Source organism: Pseudorca crassidens, chromosome 16, assembly GCF_039906515.1.
Source record: "Pseudorca crassidens isolate mPseCra1 chromosome 16, mPseCra1.hap1, whole genome shotgun sequence".
Taxonomy (NCBI): Eukaryota; Metazoa; Chordata; class Mammalia; order Artiodactyla; family Delphinidae; genus Pseudorca; species Pseudorca crassidens.
This window is the reverse complement of record NC_090311.1, coordinates 37,741,399-37,753,140: the sequence shown is the minus strand read 5'-3', so window position 1 is coordinate 37,753,140 and position 11,742 is coordinate 37,741,399. Positions and strand designations below refer to the sequence as shown.

The 11,742-nt window shown below is 43.0% G+C and overlaps 1 long non-coding RNA gene across 1 annotated transcript in view; it reads left to right on the top strand.

The window, feature by feature from the left end:
• Positions 1-428: 428 nt before the first annotated feature.
• Positions 429-11,742, top strand: part of LOC137209031 (uncharacterized) — a 283,085-nt gene continuing 271,771 nt past the window's right edge. The window contains exons 1-2 of the long non-coding RNA XR_010935868.1: positions 429-793; positions 2,486-2,665. This is a non-coding gene — a long non-coding RNA (uncharacterized lncRNA). The remainder of the gene's footprint in view (positions 794-2,485; positions 2,666-11,742) is intronic.

The window sequence follows — 11,742 nt, the reverse complement described above, 5'->3', positions numbered from 1 at the left end:
CTAAACATAAACCCAGAAACCAGTCAATTGCATACAGCAAACCCCAAGTCTACAGTTGATCCCATAGTCCACTGCCTCAATTTTGGGATGATTGGTTGTTTATTCAGGTATTCCAGAGATGCAGGATACATCAAGTTGATTGCAGAGACTTAATCCGCTGCTCCTGAGGCTGCTGGGAGAAATTTCCCTTTCTCTTCTTTGTTCGCACAGCTCCCAGGGCTCAGCTTTGGATTTGGACCTGCCTCTACGGGTAGGTCGCCTGAGGGCGTCTGTTCTTCGCTCAGACAGGACGGGCTTAAAGGAGCCGCTGATTCGAGAGCTCTGGCTCACTCAGCCCGGGGGGAGGGAGGGGCACGGAGGGCGGGGCGGGCCTACGGCGGCAGAGGCCGGCGTGACGTTGCACCAGCCTGAGGCGCGCCGTGCGTTCTCCCGGGGAAGTTGTCCCTGGATCCCGGGACTTTGGCAGTGGCGGGCTGCACAGGCGACGGCAGCAGCCGCCTTAGCGTCTCATGCCCGTCTCTGGGGTCCTTGCTGATAGCCGCGGCTCGCGCCCGTCTCTGGAGCTCCTTTAAGCGGAGCCCTTAATCCCCTCTCCTGGCGCACCAGGAAACAAAGAGGCAAGAAAAAGTCTCTTGCCTCTTCGGAAGCTCCAGACTTTTCCCTGGACTCCCTCCCGGCCAGCCGTGGCGCACTAACCCCCTGCAGGCTGTGTTCACGCCGCCAACCCCAGTCCTCTCCCAAAGCTCCGACCGAAGCCCGAGCCTCAGCTCCCAGCCCCCGCCCGCCCCGGCAGGTGAGCAGACAAGCCTCTGGGGCTGATGAGTGCCGGTCGGCCCTGATCCTCTGTGCGGGAATCTCTCGGCTTTGCTCTCCGTACCCTGTTGCTGTGCTCTCCTCCGCGGCTCCTAAGCTTTCCCTCTCCGCCACCCGCAGTCTCCGCCCGCGAAGGGGCTTCCAGTGTGTGGGAACCTTTCCTCCTTCACGCCTCCCTTCCGCTGGTGCAGGTCTCGTCCCTATCCTTTTGTCTGTGTTTATTCTTTTCTCTTTTTCCGTACCCAGGTACGTGGGGGGTTTCTTGCCTTTTGGGAGGTCTGAGGTCTTCTGCCAGCGTTCAGTAGGTGTTCTGTAGGAGTTGTTCCACATGTAGATGTATTTCTGATGTATTTGTGGGGAGGAAGTTGATCTCCACATCTTACTCCTCCGCCATCTTGAAGGCCTCCCTGTTCTTTAATACTTTTAATGGAACGTTTTGTTTTAATGTTCTATCCAGTTTTAAAAATTGTTCTCAAGAAGAAGATTGTTCTGTTGTAATGGTGTTCATCTAGTATTTTTTTTTTTTTGCTGTACGCGGGCTTCTCACTGTTGAGGCCCCTCCCGCTGCGGAGCACAGGCTCCGGACGCGCAGGCTCAGCGGCCATGGCTCACGGGCCCAGCTGTTCCGCGGCATGTGGGATCTTCCCAGACAGGGGCACGAACCTGTGTCCCCTGCGTCGGCAGGCGGACTGTCAACCACTGCACCACCAGGGAAGCCCTCATCTATTTTTTAACTTTATTCCTTTTCAGCAGTGGAGATATTTTTTTCAAATTAAGTCTTAGATGGATTCATAATATATAAAACACATAAAAAAAGAGCCATGCTTAAAATTACACAGGTATCATTGGGCCATCCATCTCCCAGAAGCCATTTTCCTTGTGGCATGAGGAATTGCTTTCTGCTTCCTGTTTGGACCCTGAGTGATCTATACAAGTTTGGTTCCATTATACCCTCACCTTCCACCTTAACGACCCTAACCAGCACCCCTTAGAGGTCTTGATATATTAAAATATTATCAGGACACTGCCAAAGGGAATCATAAGTATTATGATATATTGAAATTGCTTATCTAACAAATTAATACTGGTGAAAATGTCAAATATTGTTTCTCCTCCTAAATAAAAGGCCTGGATCTCATGCTCTTCAGCTACCTTGATATGTCCTGTCTTAACTTTTGGTCACTATCCTTTTGCTGCTATGAATCCTGTTCATTGTCCTTTGCCATCAGAAAAGTGGATTTACACACCTTGTCAAACATGTCCTTGTTGCCCTTCCTTCCTTCCTTTTAGTACTTTATTGATTTTTGCCAGTAGTCGAACAAACTAGTTGTAAACTAGGAAGTATGCTAAGTTCCCTGAGGCTCTACTCTAACAGAGCTGGTGAATAGGAATCTTTACAAGATGGTGAGTTGGCCATTTGAAACTCTTCCTCAGTGATGGAGCTAGAGTGGCAGGGAGGAAAGCACATGAACCCTGATTCAGAGTAGTTGGTGGCTAGGACCTATTTTCAATTACATGAAATCAGAAGTAGAGTAACCAGACATTCTTGCTTTATGAAGTGGGAATGCCCTATGCTTTTTGCTTCAAAAGTTGGGTGGAATCCAGGTGGATGTGTAGGAATCTTCAGTAATCCATTAGAACATAATTTATTCATATTTTTCTCCCTCTCAAGCCATTTAGGGAGAAGAAAGCTTTGGTTTATTTCTCCTTTAAGTGAGGAAGATAAAAATGAAACCAACAAAACCAAACAAGTGTCTGAAATCCAGTCACTGAAATGACAACTTAGAGTTTTGCAAATGGAACAAGTCTTTGCATGGATTTGAGAACTTGGCTCTGGAATTAAGACTGAGGGGTAAGCTGATGAGTTCCTAATCATATATATATATGGAGTAGCATTTCTTAGGCCAACTTTTTCACGCTCATGCACTGCTAGCAAAGAAGTTATTGTGAAGCTTTACTTTCAAAGTTTGTATTGTGACAGCAATGTATTTTATTTTCTAAATAGAACATTGTATTATAATATTGAATGTGCTTTTTCGAAATACTGTTCCTTGCCCCTACCCCCATATTGTCCCCCGCTCTCCCTCTCCCTCTTCTTAAGGGTCACCAAACAGCGCAATTCAGCTGCCCTGCTCATGATAGTACGAATCTACAGCCAGTTCTGGCAAAGTGTCTCAGGGTATTTTTCACAGGAAGTTCAACAGCAAACTTTGCAATGTTAAATAAAGTAGGGGAAGGTTTGGTAATTGTTTAAAAATATAATACAAATGCAGTGGTTTAATTTTCTCAATGAGACACTTTTTAAAAATTGTCACTGTGACACAAATTATGTTGTTTGAGATCCATGAGATTCAAATGGACTATTGATATCATTATGATTTTTGACTGAGCAAAGTCTTTCATTTAGCTCTCCCAAGCCATAGAAGATTCTAATTTTTTTGTATTATGTCTAGTGGCTAGAAAAATAGATCATAGGAAAATGCGGGAAAAGGATACAGAGGCAGATTTTTCCTAAGTCAAGAAATATGCCAAAACAAGAATTCTTCACAACTCCTGAGCGCCTAATATAGAGCTGGGCGTTTAGGTGATGTTTAGTAAATATGTTTAGACCAGCAGTTGACATTTCCTGTATAGCCATATATATTTGAGGACTAGTCTTGCTGTTTTGTGGGGAAGATGTCAGATGAGGTAGCAGAGACACAGAGAAAAATGGAATAATATAGATGTTGGTTTTAAATGTCATCTTCTGCCTCTTATTATGTGATCTTGGAAAAATTACTTCCCTCCTGAGCCTCAATTTTTTCATCTGTAAAATAGAAATTATAATACCTTGCAACATTATTATTTATAAGGATTAGAAAGAGTATGTGTATAGACAACAAGGATTGCCGTATGGCATGGGGAACTATGTTCGATATCTTGTAATAACCTATAATGGAAAAGAACTGGAAAAAGGAATGTATATATATATATAACTGAATCACTGCTGTACACCTGAAACTAGCACAATATTGTAGATCAGCTATACTACAATAAAAAATAACTAATAATAATAAATAAAATTTAAAAAAGAAACAGTATATGTAAAGTGCTCACCCATACTTGTCCCTCATTAAGTGGCAGGCACTATTATTATTGGTTAAAAAAAAAAAAAAAAGAAGAACAACAATATTAACTGCAAAATTCTTTCATTAGGGAAAGGTTTCCCTGAGCTAACTCCCTCCTAAATCCCTACAGCAGAGTCTGGCTTCACCCCAAATTTCAAAAATATGTAGCCTTGGTGTGAACTCTGGACCCAGTCCCTTTTCTGTAATCTTCATAGACCCCAAGTTCATCTGACCCCAAAGTGCCTTAGTCAAAGGGGAATTAATGGGACATTTGGCCAAAAATTCTGAATGGAGATCTTCCGGGCACAGAACATTCTGGAACCCACAGTGTTTTATATCCTCTTCTCACAGTGGCTGGGGTCAAAGCAAAGCTGGAGGGAAAACTGTCTAAGGAGACCTAGACCCAAAAAAGGCCAAGAGTTTTTAATTCTGAATCTGTGTTGTGAACAGTATGTATTGGCATCTTATTTAGATTCCTTTTGGCACATTGGCTGGTCTTATTAGCAATAAAGTCAACTTAAAACAAATGAAACAAATTTTAGCAGTTGAAAAGTAATTCTTTGAAAAAACTCACTTTAATGATTTTAATATTACTTTTTAATGTTATTATATTAATTTTATATGCTATAGCTCAAGTGAGAGCAGTTGTCCCATTTAAAATTTGATCATCTTATTTGCAAATACAATTTTTAAAAACATTGAGAGTCATATAATTGGTAGAAGTATTTTCTGTTAAATTCCCTGGGTGTTTGTGGGGGGTATTTTCTTAAATTGTCTTAGAGGGGAAGTACTTTCTTTTATTCATCTTTGGATCAACAGAACCTATTTAGCATAGCGACTGATATACAAAAGATAATAAATAAAAGTTTGTTGAATAAATGGAAGAGCAAACCGATGAAGTTTGTTTCCAGCATAAAGTGGTGGAAAGAACACTCCACAGAAACCCAGAAGACCTCCATTTTGGCCTTGGCTTTATCACAAATTTTCTGTGTGACTTAGACAAGTGACTTAACCTCTCTGAGGCAGACTCGTCTGACATTGAGGCAAAGTAGTGTAATAATACTTATAGGGTTGTTCTGCTTGACTCATAAGACTGGCATGGGGTGCAGATGAAATAGTGAATATGCTTTATAAACCAGAGTGCATGACACAAATGATGATTAAAAAAAATATATAGAGCTCTTCGCCATTTCTTAAATTCTCAGTCAAGATACCCACTAGTTTCTGAGAGGCCAGTCACATTGGGAATAGCTGATGTTCTCACTTAGGCTGTGTCATATAATGACATAAATAATAGTAATAATATTGATAATGGCTATCATTAATTGAGCAGTTATTACAAGCTACGTCTTGTGCTAGACATGGCACATTATTTTTAATCTTCACAACAGCCCTGTAAGACAGGAGTTATTATTGTCTTTATTTTACAGACAAGAAAATGGGGGCTTAAGTCATATCCATCACTGGGTCTGTCTGACACCAATATTCATACCCTTTCCACTAGGCCATAATGCCCTTTACAAAAAGTTTTACCAGGTTTTGAGCTCCACTGTGATATGGGTTTCTTAACATAGCAGATTTCACTGAATCCTCACCACAACCAAAGGGGTAGGGTATTATTATTATCATCCTCATTCAACAGATGACAAAACTGAGGCCTAGAGAGGCTAGGTAACCAGGTCTGTCTGATTCCAAAGTGTGGCTATATTTACACAGTGCTAGAATTTGTGATATTTTTTGTGTGTGTGATTATGTAGAAACACACAGTGGGATGCACCTAATTCTCTATTGTCTGAAAGAACGTAGTCATAATGTGTAACATTTCTCCCCTAGCAGGTGACCTTTTTCTTTGTAGAAAGAAGTTAAGGGTAGCATGGCTTCAGGGGAAACCTTTCTGTACAAGACAGAAAAGAACTTGAAAATAATCTCAGTGGAATTCAAGGAGGACGCTTGCCCTCCAAATTTGTGCTGTCTCTCTGACTTGGGGAAATGCTCCTGTTAGGAATCTTCTTACCCCAGTAGCTGCAGAATTCATACCCAGACTCCAGTGCTGCTAGCATGCGGAGTGGGACCCACGTCCTGCCGATCCCAAGCTCCCAGTAGAGTCATTCGTTTGGAGGGGAGGGAACACAGAACAAATGGACTTGGTCTGAGTGCGGTTCTTTCCTTTTTGCTGCAGTGGTGTCTGGCATTCTGTGGAAGCAGCAGCAGAAGCGACAGCTTCCTAGGGGGTCTTAACATGCAATTCCTGATGCAGAAGTGGCTTCGGGGCTGGTGGAAGGGTCCTACAACAGGGATTGAGCAGAGTTCCTGCCTTTCAGTGCTTGGATTTTCTCATCCTGGTCTTGGGCAATGCTATTGGATGCCTAACCTTGATCGGCTTTTCTAACACCCCAGGTCTTCTGTGAGCCTTTAAAAAACTAAAATTCAAAGTATCTTCTTCCTGATTAAATGAGCCAGGTAGATTCTGTTTCTGGCAAATAAAACTCATGCCAGATTCAGTAGTCACGAAGGTTAGTGAGTAGGAGGGCTTGGCCACCTCAAGCGACTTTTGCCGTAGCTGTGCTCTGAGCAGAATGTCAGAGCTGTCCTCTCCACTTTTCTGTGGCACCAAGTAAGGGGAACCCAAGCCCTGTATTTCTCAGAGTGCTTCTGATGCCGTGGTGTGCTGGAGCCTGCTTGTACTGGCTCCTGAAAGCCGAGTGTTAAATCTTCAGGAATTTTATGAGTCTGTTGACAACACTGATAGCTTGAAATCAACTATGTTGGGAGTATTTATATTACAGAAATGAGCAAATGCTACAAATCAGGCCTCCCTCACTTCCCAGTAGGTTAAACATTTACCAGCCTATCACTGTCCCACTGTCTGGTAATTCTGTACACTTTGCTGCAAGATAGTTTGTGAAATGTTCTGCCCAGCCTCATTCAATGTTGATAGCTTTCTAAGACTTTTACTGGGAATCAATCTCAAATCAGAAAACATGCCTTGTAAGAACTTTGCCAGTGTTGTTTCCTAAACCCAGAGAACCCTTCCATTGCTCTTCTGCCCGGCAAACTTCAAGAGCAAGAACCAATATCACCTTTTTTTAGTCTTAACTGACTCCCCGGACGGAATCAATTATTCCTTCTTCTGAGCATGCCCCCCTCCCTCTTCAGCACTTGGCATATGAGGGCACTCACCTCATTATTGTTCTTTTTAAAACATTACATGATGCTTATACATGTCACGCTCTTTCCTAAGACATTCTAGTGCCTTAGATATATTCACTTAATAAATTCATATAACTGCCCAACAAGGGAAGTACAATTATTGGGCCTATTTTATAGACGGGAAAACAGAGGCACGGAGAGTTCGGTAATTTGTCCATGATCACACATCTTAGAATTTACATAGTCTGGCTTATGGTCTGTGTTCTAAGTACTCTTGTTTTTATGTAGCTGCCTTACCGGAAGACTGTAAAAGTTTATTGTTTGTCTTTTTGTTTAAGTGCATTTTGAGGGCAAGATCTGAGTCTTACCCATTTTTGGATCTATAGTTCCAAGGACAGAATGTGCTACCACTAGGCACTGTGCACTCAACCCATATGCAGTAGAGGAGGGGATACATCAGCCCCTTCCTCCTTTTGAAGATTCCTACATGGAGGCACAATTCAAAAGATGGATAGGAATAGAGCTGCTCTGGAAGAAAAACGGCCCTGCGGACTTTATCATGCTTCCTGAGGCAGCTTCGTGGGCATCACTGTGGACCCTTAGGCTCTGACCACACCATTGTGCGTATTACTGAGTTGGACCATTGATCCCAAGTTTCCATCTGGAAAATAAGGTCTCAGTTCCTGCTGGTGTTAGTGCTGAAGTTTTAGTGCTATTAGTGCTAGTGTTAGGGCTGTGATCTAGGGAGGGGTCGGACCAAAACAGAACAGAAAAGGAAAGCCATTTAAGAACAAAGAGATCCTCACTTCAAGGATAACCAGCTGCTTTCGACTGTGGGAGGTACCTTCAGGAACATTAGGATGGGAGAAGGGGAGACTGAGCTGAGATTTGGAAGGATGGAGCTCCACTCACTAGAACACCATAGTTGCTGGGTTGTACGAGCAGCAGAGGGCACCTCCCTCCCCTGCCACCAAAGCAACAGGCTATCACCGATTAGGCCTTTCAAATGGCAGTCCCCCCCCCCCCCGCCCCCGCCTTGGACTCCTCTTCTGGATGGGACACACTGCTCATCACCCATGATCCCACTCAAATGCCATTGCCTCGGGGAAGTCTTCTCTTTCCCCCTATGCAGCACCTACTGCGTAGATGATCAGGGACTTTGTGGAATCCATAAAAGCATCTAGGACTATGGCTGATACAGCCAGTGCTCAGTAATTGCCGCTGAATACGTGAGTTAAGGCCAAGAAAGAAAGGGATTGAGGAGGCTCTTCCTGTGATGACTTCAAAGGAACCATTCTGTTCTTTACAGTAAATTCTCCACCTGGTTATGGTCTTGGGGACATAGCCATATGTGCTCCTTTGAGAGCTGGCTCCCATCTCCCATCACATCTTTTTTTTTTTTTTTTTTCTGGCAGAAGATAACTGGGCTGTGGGAGATGAAGTCAGGCTTGACCCCAGTGTGAAGTGTGGGTCATGTGTCAGGGGGGAATGTTAATTGTCCTCCCTCTGTTGTCCCACCTCTCCAGGCACATCTCTGTTTATGCCATGACAGTTTCTTGACACAGCCAGGGCAGTGTTTGCCATCCAGGAAGCTGTGGAGAAGAGCATATATCCCAGTATGCACCAAGTCCAAACGAAGCATGCCAAGGGATAACAAGTGATAGCCCCAGGGGCAAATTTCTGGTCAATTTGGTCTGTAATTAGGCCAAGTTATTTCCTAATTCCACCTCTGGGGTGTCTCTAGGGAACAGTAGTTGCCTCCCATGGCTCTGTTGGGCATTCTCTGTTCTTCCTGGACAGCCCTGGGGTACAGACTCTGAAGGAGACTGAGGATGGACACAGCCTATACAAGCACTCAGCTCACTGTTTAGTCTCAGTAATAGTAACCACATGGTGCTGCAGAGGCTCTGCCATGCCTGGAGGGCTTGGGCCCTATTCTTATTCAACCAGATCTCTGACTACAGCCAGGCTGAAGGTGGCATGGCCTGCTTAGCAACCCTCGGTATCCTCTTATGGGATTCTCTGACTCAGAACTCAGACAGGATGTGATCTCAGCTTCTCGCATACCTTCACACACATGGGCACGGTCCTGTGTTTCCTCTAGTTTCAATTGGGGTGGGAAGAAACGCTAAACATGTGTGTGTGTAAGACAAAGAGGAATTTCTTGGGGAGGATCTTTGAAGAGACACTTGGCTACCTCTAGAGGATTGCTTCTCCTTCTTGACTTATTGCCCTATTTTCCAGCTCTCAGCCTTTTACCCAAGAGTCACTACCCAGTAGGCACCTGGCTGGTCTCCCTTCCTTCAGTCTCTTAACTCCTTGACTGCACAGAGGTGCCAGAGCCACTGTACTCAAGCACCGTTCCATCACATCCAGCTCTTTCTATCAAACCGAGTCCTCCCTTCCCCATCCATTCTGGTCAACAAAGTTGTCCATCAGCTTACCTGCATTCCCATCTTCCCTACCTCTTATCGTTCTTTCCTTTAGCTTCTCTGCTGCCAGCTGGTCGGTTTCCTTGTAGTTTATCCCATATCCTGTCAGTTCCCCCAACCTAGTGTTGAAGTTTATCCTTACTGGAAGGGACATGTGCTTCAAAAGACCCTGAAAATACAACGATCATCACCATCAACACTATCATTACCATCTATTAGCACATCCTTTACATCAGGCACTGTGCTGAGGGCTTTACATGAATTAATCCATTTAATCCTCACGATAATCCTGTGATTATCCTCATTTTACAAATGAGAAAACTGAAGATCAAAAAGATTGAGTGACTTGTCAAAGGCCTCAAGTGTGCTAAGCTTATACCACATCAAGGATTTGAACTTAGATTTGTCTGATATCAAAGCCAGAACTCTTAATAATGATAATGTACAGTCTCCCATTGATCCCATGCTTTCTTACCTTGAATTCACTCTGAGTTTATGTATGTAGTTTAGAGTCCATCCTTGGGCATTTGGGTATTGGAGACAAGGAGGAATTTTTTTAGATCGGATGGTCCAACACCTTTTTTCAGTAGTTGAGAAAACTGAAGATTAGAGGGGCAAAAAAGCTTGTCAGAGAATCTGAAGTAGGTTAATGGAAGAACCAGAACCTGGTTGCAGGTCTCCTGACTGAGGCACATTCAGTGCTGGTTCCAGTACGGCACATAGCATCCTTTTGTGTTTTTGAAAATTTGTTCTCCATAAATTTCAAAATTATACATCTTTCCTACTCAATTATAGTACTAGTTAATTAAGGATAGAAGCCATATTTCACACTTTAAAAATATATTTCCAGTCTTATGTAAAATGTGGAAACCAAGTGGTTTACATGGTGGTCACTGAATGGAAAATGCAGAAGATGCTGGCAGTGCCTGACACATAGTCTGCTCAGTAAGTACTTTTCAAGTGAATGAGTGGATGAGTGAAGTGGTGTCAGGAAGACTATAGTTGAATTTGAGCTGGGGGGTGTTTCCAGGAATATGGATGAAGTTTTGCAACAAAGGAAAAGCACCCAGCTTTGAATGCTGCTGACAAGCTGGTCTTTAAAGAAAATTACAACACATGTGTATGAAGAGATGAGTCATTGGAGAAGAGTTATTGAACCTGACAGGCATGGTGAAGAGAACAGCAGTGGTCTCTGACTGCTCAACAAATATGCTGAACATCTGCTTGGCATCATCGAGAGCATCTTTGCCTGCTGGCCAATGGGATGTGCCCCTGTGTCAAGTGGTGGCCTCTCATGTTTGGCATTGTTCATCCAGGGCTCTGAAAGATGTGGTTACTGCAGTGGGTAAAGCGCCAGGTGTTTCGGCACTTTAAATGAATCACTTGAGCATCTTTTTAAAAGGCTGATTCTAATTTAATAGGTCTTGGGTATAGTCTAAGATTCTGTATTTCTTACAAGCTACCAGGTAATGCTGATGCTGCTGGTCTGAGAAATACTTTGAGTGACACAGTTCTAGGTGCTCCATGGAAAAATACTAGAGAATGCAACAAGTGAAAGTAGCTCTCTTTCACTTCTCAGCATTCTCCTCTGATCAAGGATCCCCACTCTGGACCAGCTTTCCAGCAGTGGGCTGGCCTCCCAGTGGGTTGGTTATGATGCCTCCTTGGGGTATGATTGGATTTAGGAGTCATAGAGATATTATGGGAATGCAAATCAAAGAAGCATCAAAGCTCATACTTCCTAGAGGTTTACACCTAAAATCCATGCAAGGAAGATCTAAGTCACTTAGAGATTCCTCTTCATTTCTAGGGCCTAGCACATAGTAGGCCATCCTACTAAAAATGCCAAATGAATGAACAAAAGAAAAGGGAGGAGGCTTTGATAAGAAAAATCTAGAGTCATACTACATCTCACTAAAATTAACTTTATTTATAGGATTAAGAACTATGCCAGAAAGTCAAATAAACAAAAATAGATGTTTCAAGAACCGTACCTTAACTCTCAGGCTTATTACTTGTGGAAAAAATTCTGAGTCCTCACTCAGAGCCTATTTGTGCTTTTTTATTTTTAAATAAAAGAGTGAAATAGTTTATTATCAATATAAAGAGTGATGTGATATCTCACCTTTCGTAAGATTTTATAGTCTGCAGTTCACTTTAAAAATAGCTTTATTGAGATATAATTCACATATCATAAAATTTACCCTTTAAAAGTGTTATTTGTACTTATTTTACAACCT